This window comes from Solanum lycopersicum, chromosome 1, assembly GCF_036512215.1.
Source record: "Solanum lycopersicum chromosome 1, SLM_r2.1".
NCBI lineage: Eukaryota > Viridiplantae > Streptophyta > Magnoliopsida > Solanales > Solanaceae > Solanum > Solanum lycopersicum.
In genome coordinates, this window is record NC_090800.1 from 9,759,220 (window position 1) to 9,776,103 (window position 16,884).

Below are 16,884 nucleotides of genomic sequence, written 5' to 3' on the forward strand. Positions count from 1 at the left end.
TCCATTGATGAAGCATCTAGAAGGGTTTTTAGAGCATCAGTTTATTGAAGAATGAATATCAAAACGGGTCAACAATTTTTTTTATTTTAAAATTATTATTCTCCTCCTATAAATTTTGTTAGAGTAACAAAGTAACAATAACTAAAACAGGTGAATGCTTCACCTCACAGAAATAGACTGTCTCTAAAACAATTATTTATGTTATTTTGGTGTACAATAATTAACAGTCTTAGCTTATTTATAAGTAATAATGATAATCAAAAACTTTAAGGGAGACAATTAAATTATGTACAAAAATATAAAAAGTGATGTTTAATTGCTACATTAGAACATAACTCAATTTCAACAATACAATTATATAATCAAAGATACATTATGATAAATCAAAGGGACACAATATATAACATACCAAGAAAACACTAGCCTTAGGACGCTTGACATCTGTGGTCTAAGAAAAATCTCCTCAAGCTATCGGTTGTAGAGCATAGCAACATGGCTAAACATAACTCTCCCTTACACTGAATACGAAAACAAGAAACTATTTAGAGAACTAATACTAACTTGAGGAAATTAATTGTAAAGTGGAAAAAGTTTTCTTAGTGGATAAAGTTTTGTATTTTGTAATTTAACTTACTGTAAAATGAGGTATAGAAGAATTTGATTGAATGTCGAGATCTAGTTCTACATATGAAAGAAAAAGCCAGCACTAACTCTTCGATATATTTCTTGCTGGAAGTACCCTTGATCCCATTGATAACGAGTGGGCCCAAATAATTCAATCAGGGTAGTTGCCGAACCATACCACATATTTCCGGCAACAACAAAAGAGAGTTCAAAATCTAATTGATCAAAGTTTACTATAATATTATCCAAAATGTTTAGTTTCTAATGGTTAACAAAAGGGAAGAAATTGGAGCTTAGAAAGCATTGGAATATACGGTTTTACAAAAAACATAAAACCCTACCTGTGTCGTTGGTCTGTTTTCCTTTTTCTTATGAGCTGAGGTGGTTTGATTGCAGCATGCAGCTCTAAAATAATTGTGAACAGGTACAGAACATTATGTCAAACAATCACACTTCTATTTCAATTTTCATCAAAATTTACAATAGAGAAACATGGGTATTGGTGGGGCTATTAATATCCCCTTAATCTATTGGCGAAAGAAGAGAAGCATGGCTGAGAAAAACTCTACTTGAGATAAACAGAATGATATTAGAGTTATGAGGCATTGTGAAGAAACTCAGGCCTACAAGTGCGAACAACATGCCAGACTGCTAAAGAATAGTCCATCCTCATTATAAATGTGCTAATCTACCCTTATATCATCAACATTACAATGATACCTATACATAATTCCCACTTGTATTAAATAATTCCTCGTTCACCATTATGAAAAAAATCTTTCGTCCTATAAAATTTTTTTTAATGTGAATCTCCTCTATTGAGGAAAACATCTTTCATGTGTGAAGAAAGTCAAAATGGTCAACCTTGAAATACAATAGTAACAAGACATACAGATATTGGGATAAAATCCTATGTAAAAAAACCACTTGAACCAAAGATAAGAACTTTAGTAATTGGTATGCACTCAACATGAAAAAGACATCTACTTGAACCAAAGATAAGAACTTTAATGTGAAAAATGTATGCCAGATATGTGAAAGTACGTACATCGGGAGAAAAAAAATTGACCACCATAAACAAGTATTCATTCATCTGAGATAATCAAGTTGTAAACCTCGAGTAGCGGCAATGTTTGTAAAGAAGTACACAAATATTAAAAACCACAGATCCGTTTAGCAATGTGATTCTTGGACACTAAAATTTAACTCAAAGCAACACTCTACGTATATATAGAGGATCCCTTATAGGAATCCTCCATCTCAATGACTAAAAAAGGTAGAGAGACTGTTCATAATTTTTTTACGAGTGTATTACTAACAAAGATATTCTTATATGAAGGAATTACGACCAAGAAATCTCCTAAATACTTTCAATTATAGTTAGGACCATAAAATCACCATTCATATGGTAAATTTACAGCTCAAAGGAATAGTTGAACAAACTATTCAACAAAAAAAGATATATTATAAAGAAGATGTACAAGAAAGCGTAGATATATACTTACTAGGACTTTAGTTACTTCCACTAGCATATATTTAAGATCAATGAGTTTTGGACTTCCTTTAAGTATGTTTTTGATTCCCAAAACCACAACCACATCGATCGTACGCAAGGTACTCAAATTCACTGCCAAGCTGGACCATAATCAGTCACGATCAAATTGCTAACCTTTGATAAAATATATACAGAATCTAAAATATAATCGACACATGGATAGCAAATACACAGTTCTTTCCAAAATCAAAACAACTTTGTTGTAACATAAAAATTCCATTTCTAGAATTGAAAAGGGAAGCTTTTCCAAGCTCGGTAACGTTAGGAACAAAGTCACTCGACTAATTATAGTCACGCAAAAGAATGAGATTCATTCTGTCCTAACCTAAATCCCTTTAATTTATGCCCCAACTCAAACAACTTAAAAGGGTAATATATTGTGATTCAAGATATCAAGTTGTTCAAGATTGGATTTATATGAAACGTAGATGGCAAGATCAACAAGAAAACTAATAAAACTCATTACTAAAATTAATTAGATAAATGGAATTAATAATAAAAAATGAGTGTGTGAGTTTAGATTTGGTACTCTGGATGTGCATAGGGGAGTTGATCAAAGATAAACTGAGGTATGCACAATTGGTTAAAACAAGAAATCATTTGCACACTAGAGAAAATGATTCCAAGTCCAATTAGTAATGTAGATGACTTAATATAAAATTTCAGCATTCTATACAAAAGCGTATGCGCCTATTCTCCCTCCATATAAGCAACTTAGCGATAAACGTGTGAATAAAATTGACTTGAATAACCAGTGATTCAGAATTTTGATACAACATAATTGTTTTCTTCTTCCTTTTCTGGAAAAGTTTTAAATTTAGTATCATGTTGAAGCAAATCTCGAATTTAGGTTACTAGCGATTTGTGTTTGATTTTCTCCATTTCAAAATTTCAAATCAGTCTCTACTAGTTTATAGACTTATAGATGTTAATAATTATATATGGTGTTAGCTGTATTTTCTTTTCATTGGCAATAATTAGAGTCGGTTGGTTAAATATTATGCACCTGAGAAAGCAATAATAGAGCACATAGTTAAAAAAGACAAGAGCAGCATCCGGTAATAAGTTTCTCATTTTTTCTGAAATTGAACGATGGTTTATGATGTCTCATATGATAAAAAATATAAGTGACATAACTATTTTTCTTTGTTATATTTGATTTTTTTACATATCGAAAAGGTCATAAAAGAAGATATTGGTACCTGATTGCTAGATATGCAGACATGTAGAGAGTGATGCTTTGATGCCTTCAATAGTGAAGTAGCGTAATGAGACAAGAGAACGTAAGAAAACAATTGATTAGATTTCCTTTTTCCTCGACCCAGATCTAGATGATTTATTAGAATTCCTTTTTTATAGATCCAAATCTAGATGATTGATTAGAATTCCTTTTTCATAGATCTAGATCTAGATGATGGCCATAATACGATTTATGGTTTCAATCCATTGAATTCGGATTTAAGAAAATGAAAGAAAACATTACCTACGTTTTTTGTAAATGATCCTAAGGAGATGTTAAGGATAAAGTTGTTTCATCCTCTAATATATCATGAAGAGCAATTCGCTTTTTCCCTCATAGAGCTTAGAAGTGTACTTCATCAGTATACAATTAAGATCATAATCGTCTAGATGAAAGATGAACATTGGCATAGCTAGTTGAGTTATAACTTCATAAAGTTCATCAGCGGAGAAGAAGAATGAATCAATGTAGAACTTTAGTAATGAATATTAAAAACTTAGACGAAATGAAAAAATTTAGGTGAAACATCAGAGAGAAGCGTCACAAAAAGGTTTAGTTCCACAACATTGGGCTTGGCCAATGATATTGGCCCAACCCAACTTGTTATTGGGATAGGATTAAGGTAATATTTTTTAACTCAACTCTACCTATATTTGATGTCTTTTAATGAGATATATAAAATCTAAATATTTGTGCAACTTTTTTGTATTGTTATTATTTTAAGCTACACAATATAATATGGTACTACTAATCCTAATTAAACATTGAAAAAAAATAGTTTTCAAATTACAATTTCTGTCAGAGTATTCTTGCAAATATATGTATCTAAGGGAGAAAATATATGTATTTTTGATATACGCAGGTTAATAGTATACGTATTTGGGGCAGTTAATAAAAAGAGTATAATTTAATGATAAAAAAATAAAGAGTAATCCACGACTGTAACGTCTTACGATGATATGGAGTATTCTAAAGCTAAAGTTAATATATCAAAAAAAATCCAAATTCTCTCATAAATTATGTTTGTCACTCAGATTTTATTTTGTTTCTTCTATTTAATTCTTATTCCATTTTAAATAAAGTGTATTCTTTTTTTTTTAAAATCATTATATCAGAAATTCACAATGACATATAGTTGTGGTACTTACATTCTTAAACTTGATTTTTGAAATTATATTTAATGGTTATAAAATTGGTGAAATTCTTATAAAGGATTACACCTCAAATAATGATTTTGTTTTATTTGATTACAAGACATTTCTAAAATGATGAACCTAAAAAAGGAGAAGTTAGATTCATTTTCGGCTGAAAGTCAACACAATTGGAGATTAAAAATGAGATAGAAATTGTTGTTCATCTTGTATTTCTAAGTTACTTAGAACAAAAATTTGAATAATTTGATACGAAACAAAAAAGTTTAAAGAGTATTTCAAAACTACAAAATTAAACTAGCATAGAAAATAGAATTGGAAATTAATTAGAAACAACATAAAAATATTTTTTCTCAATGAAAGAAAATTGTGCCCACAGAATGAACAGTGTCCCCTTAAGAAAATTATTTCCCTCAAGTACCAAAGGTTAATAGAATATATACTTCCAGGATAAAACGAAATTACTCACATGTGTATCGGTACCTAAAATAACAGTGTCAGCAAACCACTCAACAACAGTAAAATACCAATTTGAATACCAGATTTAGTAGTAGAAGAAGAAGTCCATAAAAATTATTAGTTTATAAAATGGGAGGAAATTGGTAATTTTATAGAAAACAAAGTGTAGTGCAAAAAGATTCTTGTTGTGCCTTACTGGAAAGTCACAATCTTTCGAAAAGGTCACCACCTTTCATAAAAATCACAACATTTGACAAAAGTCACGAATTTTCATACAATTCATAACATTTCATAAAAATCTCACAATTTTATAAAAGTTAGAATTCTTCATTTTTCATTCATAGCTTTTGAACCCAACAGAAATGAAACTATTTATGTAGTTCAAGAATAGAGATCTGAGTTTCGTTGTATCCATCGTGTATAATATATAGCCTCTGATTCTTATCAGTCTTATCTTTAACTCACACAGTCACTCATGTTTACACACTTACTAAGAGACTTGAATATTATCGAACTAGTTTTCATAGTCGATTTTAGTCATTACGTATTTTACACGTGATCAAGTTTCATCTCTGTCTATGTTTCTACAGATAACGCGAGGAACACTGTGGATTTAATTTTTTGCTAATATCTTCTCTCTTTCTAGACTTTTTTCTCTCCATTATTGTCTTCTTCTTTTTTAGATATCCCACCTAGTATCCGAAGCACACAATTGAGCGAATTGCTTACTACAGGGTCCATTCGGGGTGGTATCTCCCTGTTGCCACTATACTAAGAAAACTACAAAAAATATCATAAAGTTACACTATGTTGAAAGCTCTAGATAATGATTTACGAACATAAGGTGGTACAATTCCTCTCTTTTGTAAGTGTTTTGAGTTCAAGTGTTTAATTCTCGGAGGCTACGTTGTAATAAAGATAATAGTCAGTTCTTATTGTGTTTTTAATTCTTTCACAAACTCATTACATGATGCCTTAAAACCAACATCAAATTAATCCACAATGGTGTCATGAAGAACGGACATTTAAGAAATTATTTTGAGGTCATGTAAAGGTTATTGTTTTTGTTGATGCTTTAAAATAAAGTTATCATAATTCAAGATTATGGTTGAGGTATTGCAGAAGCTAATTATTTAGTCACATTTAGAACTGCCAATATTTTTTGTCTAAATGTACGGTCGACCTGGTCCATGAAAGCACAGTACATTGCACGATGCACCAGAAAAAACTACATCAATTGCACTTTTAGGTTAATAAAATGCACTAGTGGGTGCTCAAGATTCGTTTAGAATCCATTGATCCTAAACAAGCGATGCTATTCTAAAAAATTGATATTTCAGACTCAAAAAAAATTGACAAAACAACCATTAGAGTTCGTCTCGTTAAAATATTACCCAAATCAACACTTGCACGAAGTGACCACACAAGAACTATGAAGAATAATCAAAAAATCAACTTGAGCACCTTGAGATCCAAACAGAAGTTGTTCTAGACTAACGTCTACATTTTGAAGCTAACCATTCCAATGGAATTCTCCTTAAAGAACATATATAAAGAATATTCAGCGAAGTAAAATATTAGCCGAACTTTCATAAACATATTGCCTAATAGGTCAAGCTTACGCTGAAGGACACAAGACCGGAACCAACGCTGCTACCAGCCCAAAATGGAACTTTTAAAACTAATTGAAATGACGAAAATATCATACGGCAACATATTCTCTAATTCATATGTTCTGTCAATGCAATCAACATCCTGAAGGCGTCCATCTTTGAAACAAGTGCAAAAGTATCAAAATAATAAAATCATAGCTGTAGAGGATAACCTTTAACAACCATCCTTTCTTTTTTCTACTTGATATATGTATCCTCATTCAACATTACTCTGTTCACACATTTAACTCAAATAACTTTCTTAATTTCAAGTTTGTCGACTAGTTTCCATGTCTTGTTCTTCCAAATCATCGTTGTTTCACTTACTTGAATTCTTCAATAGAACTAGAAACTTCAAAGTTTGAACATTCAAGGATAGCAAGATCACATATTCCATAAATTACTGGCAAGGTCTAGTACCCCGTAAAGAAAAATCATCATTATTCTACTTCCAATACATCATTTAAATCTTCTAAAGTCGGTTCGGCACACATCCTTCTGACTTGAGAGATATTCCAACCCAGTAAGCATCTTCATCCCCTGTATTATATCCTACCACTAGTAAATCATTGACATAAAGAGAATTAATAATAATGTTAAGGACAACTTTCTTGGCATAAAGTGTTTATTCACTTAGGATTTTTTCAAAGCCTAAGTCTACAATATGATAATCCATCTAGTTGTACCAAGCTATAGGAGCTAGCTTTAGTTCGTATAGAGCTTTTTTTAATAGAAAAACCATATGTTCATTCCCTCGTAAGCTGAAACCTTCTGGCTGCTCAACATAAATTTCTTCCTGTAGTAGACCATTCAACAATGCAAACTTCATGTCCATTTGAAAAATCAATTTTTATGTGCCACATTAGTCAAAAGCATATCAATAGTATCCAATTTTGCTACTAGGTAATAAGTTTCATAAAAATCTGCTCCCCAAACTTGTGCATAGCTTATCACCACCAATCTAGCTTTGTGCTTGTTCACAGAACTATCTAGATTGAACTTATTTCGAAAAAGTCATTAAACTCCAACCACGTATCTATCTTGAGGTCTTTCTACGAGCATCCAAGTTTTGTTCTTTTCTATCATGGTTAGCTCGTCCATCATTGCATTTTTCAAATTTTGATCCATTTTTTCTTCCTCATATCCTGCAGGTTCCATAAAAGCAACGTTGCATCTCTCATAAATATCATAGAGTGACCTTGTTTCATTAATAGGTTGATCATCCACCAAGTCATCATAATCAAGTTTTTAATTAATATTTTTAACTCGAGACTCCTCATTCCATTCCTTTGATTATCCTCATGGAATTGAACGTCTCTACTTAGCATAATCTTGTCTGATTCAAGTTGAAAGATCCTATAAGCTTTACAAAATAAGCTTTAGCTAATAAAGATTCCAAATCTTCCTTCTTTTCTAACTTATCTCTCTTAACCTTTACTACAAAAAATAGGCTAATTTGTAAAGGTTTATTTCTTAAATGTTTTAAAAACTTCAATATAAAATCATTTTGTAGCATCTATTTTAACCCATGGGATACATTTTATTTGTGATGGTTTTACGGCGGGGGCTTGTGATAACCTCCGCAAATTGCACTAATTTGTGAGGTTTTGTGAACGCCACAATTTGTTATAATTTGTAGTGTTTTTATTGTTGATGTCTGTGATAACCTCTGCAACTTACATCAAATTTTGAAACTTTTTAAACACCACAATTCATAACAATTTGTTTCACTTGTAAAAAATAGGGAATAAATCAAAAAATATGAAAAATAGAAAACACTTTAGAAAACAATGTAATCATTATATACATTGCATGTTTAATTAGTATGAGAAGATCAAATTAAGTTATAAATCAAAGTACAAACAATTTTTAGATATTTAAGTTCATTCTCTCAAGACAATGAAATAATAGATGAAAATGTTATTATAATAATATGTAATTGAATGGTTAAAATAAAAAATTTATATAGGTCGATGTGATATGTATACATACATACATACCTATATATATATATATATGTATATATATATATATATAGACACACACAAACACACACACACTAATGTAAGAGATAAATTTATATGATGTCAATTACATGATAATTAGCACTATGTCGGTAATGTTTAATATACTTTCATAAGATGATTATTCAAAGAAGTGGATGTTGGATGTGCAGTCATACAAGATTAGTTAAGATTAACAAATAACAACCTTCACCACAAGGTACTAGTAGCAGGTTTTGACTTAAAAATGAGAAATCATTTGAGATGATATAGTTATCATTTATTTTTAATAAGATTAAGATTTCAAAATCTTAGTATAACTAAGTGGTGCATTTAAATTTTAATATTTGGCTTTAAAGAAACGTTTTGAATATTAGGATGTTCAATTGAAACCCAATTACTTTATAGTTAAGATGACTTTAACATATGAATGTAAAAAGATTTCTTCATCTAACAATTAATGAATATAAATTTATTAAAATTTGAATTTCATCTTATACTATATCAACAAAATATTATTACATTATAAGAATATGGTGTTGTTGTGATGAATAAAATATAAAATAAAAATAATAAGTCAAATCACTATAATTAAATTACTATTTTACCTTTTTACATTTTTTTTATGTGAAATCACTTTTTAAATTTTTAACTTTAAGTTAGCAAATATGTTTACTAATTATGTCCATTTTTCATGAATTAAGATTTATGTTGTTTCGTAATTTGAATATTTTAAGTGTAATCTATGTTATTAATCACAAAATTCAAGTTTCTTAATGACGAGAGTGAGTTGGTTGCTAGTATGAACCCTCACTTCCAACCTAAAGGTTGCGAGTTCGAGTCACCAAGGGAGAAAAAGGGGTAGGAGTTGGGTTGCGTGTTCGAGTCATCAAGGGAGAAAAAGGGATTGGATTCCCTAGGGAGGGTAAAAATAATTTTTAAAAATGGGTAAAACCCTTTCAAAAATATTAAATGAGATACTGAGACTATATAGTGTGAGTTATAATCCCTTTTATAGTGTAGTTACTCATGTTCTAAAATCATATTAACGGTGTTAAGAATTACCACAAATGATTTTAAAAACCACCAAAAATTGTAAATTCATTTTGTGGTAGACGCAATGGAGGCTCTATTAAACAATCACAGTATGCTTATGGCATAGGTGATTGTGGCAGTTTATAAAACCGCCTCAATTATTTTTATGTGGGTCAAAAACTTCCACAAATCGATAAAAAAACCTCAACAAAATGACCCTTTTTTTAGTTAAGAAAAACATAGACATTCAAATATCTTGCATTATTTCGAAACAGGTTTGACACCATACCATGCCGCAAATAATTTGTTTCCTCCCACTGCGCGCGTAGCCCAGCTAATCAACAGGAGAACATCAGTGTTTGTTGCTTCAGCCTAAAACTTCTTCGGTAGATAATTCTCATCCAATAAGCATATCAACATCTCCATGATTGTTTTACTTTTTCTTACTCACTCCATTTTGCTGTGGAGAATAAGGTACAGTAAGATAGGACTAAAATCAAGCCTATTCACAACAAGAATTGAATATATATAAGGTATATTCAGTTACATTATGTCCTGAATCTTGTAGCCCTGATTTTCTATGCAAGCTTTCAACTTCATAATAACTCCAGCCGCTTCAGACTAAAACTTCATAAAGTAATCCAACACATTTTCGTTATATCATTAATTAGGATAACATAATACTTGCTACCATTGAGTGATGGAATACTTTGTGGACCGCAATGATTGATGTGAATGAATTGCAACTTTTCTATAGCTTACCAAGTGAAACTTTTAAATGGAATTCTAGTATTCTTGCCAAACATGAAAGCCCTACAATTTGAATAGTTCTCCTCCAAGTTTGATAAACTGTTTACCGTTTTTCTCCTTCACCAAACTATCAAGCTTTTATAATGGAAGTGCCCCAACATTTTGTGCAATGTTCTATTACTTTGAGCGTGCCTGGAAAAGTTATGTATTTCTCATCCAATGGATTAAAGGAAATACTTTTCCTTTAATTTTAATTCAGAATATTTATTGAGCACTAGAATCATTGATCAGGCATGCTTAATCTTCCAACAATTATTTAAATCCATTTTCTAGAAGTTTGCCAACACTTAATAAACTCTGATCAATTTTAGGAACAAATAAAACTTTAAATATAAGTTTTGTACCTTTTTAACATTCAATTACTACGGTCCCCTTTCTTTGCTCTGGGAGGTATTCCACATTTCTAATACTTACCCTTGATTTAATTGATTTATCATGTTCTCTGAAAAGCTTTTCATCCCCGGTCATGTGTTTGTACAACCATTTTGGACAAGCCAACTTTCACTTGAATTTTTGTCTGTAAAAGAGGAGGCTTAAATAGTTGATGTTCTTTTTGTTGTTTTGCAATATGTGTATGATTTGGTTGTTGTAATAGATTCTCTTTGCAGATAATCCACATGACCGATATTGTGAAACTATCTGCATTTTATATAAAATTTCCTCCAATACTTAAAGTTTGGATGATTTCTCCTCCCACAATGTTGGGATGGAGAATATTTTCCTTCTTTGTTGTTCTTAATTACAGAAAAACCATTTTTCGTTGTTGTCTATTCGTAGTTTCCATGATTTTGTTTCTTTCCTTTTCCTTTGTTTCCCTTGGAACTTGAACCGAGCTGTAGCTTGTCTTGCAAGGCTCCCTCAATGGATCCCTCATTCCTCATCATTTTTAGTTGTTATTGTTATTGCAGTGCACTTAATATCTTTTCCAAGCTAAGTTTTGACATATCTTTATTGTTTTCCAAGCTAAGTTTTGACATATCTCTCTGGTAAAGTTACAAGTATCTTCTAGACTATTCTATTATAAGTAAGTTCATTTCCAACTATCCTTACCTTATTAGCAATACAAAGCAAACCTATCAGAATAATTCTTAAGTTCATTTCCTATGATATTAATAAACTGAAAAAACAAGATGAATTGAAATATGAAGAATAACTTTTATTAAACTTCAAGTTGATTAAAAAAGTAAAGGGGCAATACAACTAACATATAACATGGACTACTAAAGACTGTTAAGATGCCTATAAAATAGAAACAATTATAACTAGTTAATAATATAATGACTAAAAGAAAACTAGTCTCCAATGTATCACCTGAATACATGACCCAATCAAACCTGATCCTGAAACAGGTAACGACAAAAACATTTTCTATTTGAAAGTTGGTACATGAGTGTAAAAAAATGAACAAATACTTAAATATGTGTTATTGATAGTCTTATGGAATTCCATGATATAAATGATGTCATTCAATCCATGACCCTTGTTTAGAGTCTATTTTGATAATAAATTTATGCATTAATCGCCTTTTCCCAAAAAAGACTTTGGCAACTTGTTCTTTAAAGAGCTCGGTTGCTTCTGTTTATTACATGATAAAATTGTTGTTTATCTAGAATTAACTAATCTTGGTTCACTTAAAAAAGTAAAACTTTCACATATTTGGAGTCAATGCCTAAAATTGATTCTTTATGATATTTTCGCTCTTAAATCTTCAAAATTTAGAACATCATCACAGAAAATAATGATTTTGTTGATTATATGTGATGATGTTCTAATTACAAAGAAATAAGAGCATATATCGACACGGATAAAGAATACATGGTATTTATTGATCCAGATATAAGTGCATGGGTTGCTTCTGTCAGTGCACCAACACTATTTCCTCCTAGATATGTTAAAACCTCTACATTCCAGGAATGAGAGGAAACCGAGATCTGATAAGGACATGTTGCTAAATTCCAATAGGGTCGAAGTGATGCGCACATCAAATTACTTACAAAATTGAATACAAACAAAGTCCCGCACTCTAGATACAGCTGACCCAATATTCAAATTTTCTTGAATTGAAAATCGCTAATTGTTATGGTTGGAAAATTTTTTAGCCAAAATCTAAACAATGTTCCTAAACTCTGCATTCAAAATTTCCTATCTAGGGCTTGAGGACCTGAGTTTGCATTCCTGGCTTTCGCATTCCTGGCGTTATCTCTACGAGGAGGCATGATCACTAAAACATAGCATGTCGAATTACAATATAATTAGATCATACCTTACGCACAATAAGAGTAACAAGAAAATAGACATTTTTAATTAAACACCTTGCAACCTTCTTTACATTAATTTTTCTGGACTTCACATCCATGGAAAAAAGACCCTACTCAGTGCGTCTCTTCTGGAATCATAGGAAATATAAACCTAATGCTCTTATACCAATTTATCATACCCCGAGATACCCCTAAGATGTGTGTAATACTATGGAAGTTTAAAGCCTAATCTAAAGCCTTACATGAGTGTCTAAAGTTTGTGTCACTGTTTTAAGGTAAAAAATAGTTATATAAGTCATTTAGGAAGTTTAGGAATCAAAATGTCAAGGAACATTTATGACATCCGGATACTAGTTCAATGAGCTGCTAGTGTGCCTTAGCTTATTTGAATAAGTTTTAGGAGTCGAAAAATGACGAATTCTGCTGGAACGGTGTCTAACACGTATAAGAGTTAGTTTATAGTCAAAACTATTGGGTAAGACTCCCGAAGGACCAATCAAGGGCCGTTGAGGAGGACACTTGCAATTTTAACAAAAGCTGCCAAAAGCAATGTCCACTAACAAGTGCAAATGACGGTTTAGGGGCCAATTGACGGGGCATCGATGGTCACTTAGAAAATACATGGGATTAATTTTTTGAAAAGTCTCATATAAAAACAATGTACCAACAGAACGGTTGGTCCCTTGGCCAGCGTTTGATAAATGAACCATAGACGCGTTCTCGTTTGTCGAGTCCACCGTTTTGCTGCAAATTTTATGGTATGTCAAAATAATTAATTAGGTGGTTAGTTTATTATTTAGGGGTTAAGGTAGATCTAACTATGTTTTTTAATGACCAATACAAAGAACCTACACTAATCAAACTAACCTAACCCTCATAATTTCCGAAACACAAATTGCTTCTTCTTCTCTCTTCTTTCTCTCTCCCAAGTAGAAGAACACCATAGAATTCAAGGTCAATAGGGTTATAGGGATAATAAAGGTCAATTTACTCCATCAAACTTCAGCAATCATAAAGGTATGGGATTTCATTCACCTTTGGGATCTCTTTCCCCAAAGGGTTCCTTAAAGATGATTTCAAAAACATGAAATTCAAGTGTGGTTTCTTCCAATACGAAATTGATCTTGTGAATTGATTTGTTTATGATTTATTTTGGATGTTATTAGTAGATTAATATTTATTATAACTCAATTATGTTAATTCTTGATGTATTGGTGTCAATTGTAGATGATGGCGTATTCCCCTTAACCCTAGGTGGTGATTGTGAATTGAATTGTATAGTATTGACTTAATTGGTTTGGTTAGTGTGTAAAATACTATACTATGTTGTTATTATTCTAATTATTAGTAGATTGTTATATATTATAATCCAATTATTCTAGTTCTTGAGTAATTGACCTAGGTCGTGAAATAGGTTATGAATTTGGCCTAAGTCTCTAATTCTAGGCTATGAACTAGTTATGGATTGTTGTATAATGATTCAATTGGAATTGTTAGTATGTTGGTTAATATTATGTAATATTAGTATACCATTGTTGGGTTGATCTGGAGGTTTATTATAATACCTTGATGATGGCATTGTGATGGAGAATAAGTAAGTCATGTGATCTCTATTTTTTACTTCAATTGTGATTACTTGTAATTAAGTGATTATGTTGTATTGAAGTATACCTTATATTAATATTGATAGGGTTGGTATGAATTTGAATTGAAATGTCTTGAACTATGGATTATGAGTTGGTTTCTAAGATGTAAATGTTATAAGGATTGTGATAACTTATCAATATATCTTATTATGATATGACTATGTAAATGTTCTACCTCACTTGTATGAATTTTGATGAAAAGAAAGTATTCAAGAAATTCTTATTAAGATACGATGATGATGATTATATAAGCGATAGACTATATGACCTATCTTAAGCTATGATGATTAATAAAAGCATTAAAGAAAAGTCCCGCACTCTAGCTACAGTTAACCCAACATTCACATTTGTTTGAATTGGAAACCGCTAATTGTTATTGTTGGAAACACTTTTAGCCAAAATCTGGATGATGTTCCTGAACTGTGCATTTGAAACTCCATTTATGGGACTAGAGGATGTGAGTTTGCATTCTTGGCATTCACATTTTTGGCGTTATCTCTACGAGGAGGCATGCTCAGTTAAACGTAGAATGTCGATCAGAATAGAATTAGATCATACCTTACGCACGACAAGAGTAACAAGTAAATACATATTTTTCATAAGACACCTTGCAACCTCCTTTTCATTAGATGTGCAACAATTCACATCCAAAAAAAATATCCTACTTAGTGCGGCTCCTCAGACATCCTAGGAAACTTAAACCTAATACTCTGAGACAAATTTTTTCATGCCCCGACATACCCCCGAGATGCGTGTAATACTACGGAAGTCTAAAGCCTAGTATAGAGCCTAACATAAGTTTCTAAAGGTTGTGTCACTCTTGTAAGGCAAAAAAGTAGTGTATGTATTTAATTTATAAAATTTACGAATTAAAACGTCAAGGAACGTTCATGACGTCCCAAAACTAGTTCAATGAGTTTCTAGTGTGACTTAGCCTATTTGAATAAGTTTTAGGAGTCGGAAAATGATGAATTTTAGTGGAAGGGTGTCTTACACGCATTAGAGTTAGTTTATAGTCTAAAAATTTTGGTATGACTCCCCAAGGACAAATCAAGGTCCGTTGAGGAGGACCCTTGCAATTTGGCAAAAAACTGCCAAAAAGCAATGTCCATAAATGAGTGCAAACAACAGATCGTGGGTCAATCGATGCGTCGATGGTCACTTATCCAAACATATGGCAGTCCTGTTTTGAAAAGATTCTGACAAAAATTATTGACCAATAGGAAGGATAGTCCCTTGGTCGTCGATTGAACAAACGGGCCGTAGTTGTGGTCTCATCTCTGGAATCCACTGTTTTGCTGCACATTTTAAGGTAAGTCAACTAAATTAATTAGGTGGTTAGTTAATTAGTTGGGTTAAGGGAGGTCTAATTAAGTTTGTTAATGACCTATATAAGGACCCTAACCTAATTAAACTAACCTAACCCTCATAATTTCCCAAACTCAAATTGCTCCTCCTTCTCACTTCTTTCTCTCTCCCAAGCAGAAGAACACCATAGAATTCAAGGTCGAGAAGTTGTATGGGTAATAAAGGTACATTTTATCCATCAAACTTTATCAACCAACAAGATATGCGATTTCTTTCACCTTTCGGATCTCTTTCCCCAAAGGGTTCCTTCAAGATGATTTCAGAAAAAATGAAATTCAAGTAGGTTTTCTTCCAATATGAAATTGATCTTGTGAATTTCTTTGTTTATGATTTATTTTGGATATTATGAGTAGATTAACATGTATTATAACTCAATTATGTTACTTCTTGATATATTGGTCTCAATTGTAGAAGATGACCTATTTCCCTTAACCCTAGATTGTGATTTTGAATTGAATTATATAGTATTGACTTAATTGGTTTTGTTAGTGTGTGAATTAATGTCCTAATGTTGTTATTATGCTAATTATGAGTATATTATGATATATTTTAATCTAATTATGCCAGTTCTTTAGTAATTGACCTATGTTATGAAATAGGTTATGAATTTGACCTAAGTCTCTAATTCTAGGCTATAAACTAGTGATAGATTGTTGTATAATGATTCAATTGGCCTTGTTATTATTTTGTTTACTATTATTTGATGCTATTATAACATTGTTAGTTTAATTCGGATGTTGATGGTAAGACCTTTATAATGACTTTGTGATGGAGATTGAGTATATCTTGTGATCTCTATTCTTTACTTCTATTGTGATTACTTGTGATTAAGTGATTATGTTGTATTGAAGTTTACCTTATACTAAGATTGATTGGTCGGTATGATGTTGAAATGAAATGTCTTGAACTATGGATTGTGGGTTTTTGGCTAAGATGTAAGTGTTATAAGAATGGTGATAACTAACCAATGTGCCTTATTATGAGGTGACTATGTAAATGTGCTAACCTCACTTATTTGAATTGTGATGGAAGGAGAAAAATCATGCAATTCTTATTGAGATATGATGATGATGATTATATAAG

General features: G+C 31.4%; 2 long non-coding RNA genes across 2 annotated transcripts; both read right to left on the reverse strand.

The window, feature by feature from the left end:
- Positions 1-306: 306 nt before the first annotated feature.
- LOC138340805 (uncharacterized) lies at positions 307-1,411 on the reverse strand. Its single transcript, XR_011213654.1, has 2 exons — positions 635-1,411; positions 307-518 (listed from the first exon to the last, which is right to left on the reverse strand). It is a non-coding gene; the product is annotated as an uncharacterized lncRNA (long non-coding RNA).
- Positions 1,412-1,418: 7 nt separating this feature from the next.
- LOC138340804 (uncharacterized) lies at positions 1,419-4,019 on the reverse strand. Its single transcript, XR_011213653.1, has 3 exons — positions 3,663-4,019; positions 3,382-3,426; positions 1,419-2,259 (listed from the first exon to the last, which is right to left on the reverse strand). It is a non-coding gene; the product is annotated as an uncharacterized lncRNA (long non-coding RNA).
- Between the last annotated feature and the right edge of the window lie 12,865 nt (positions 4,020-16,884).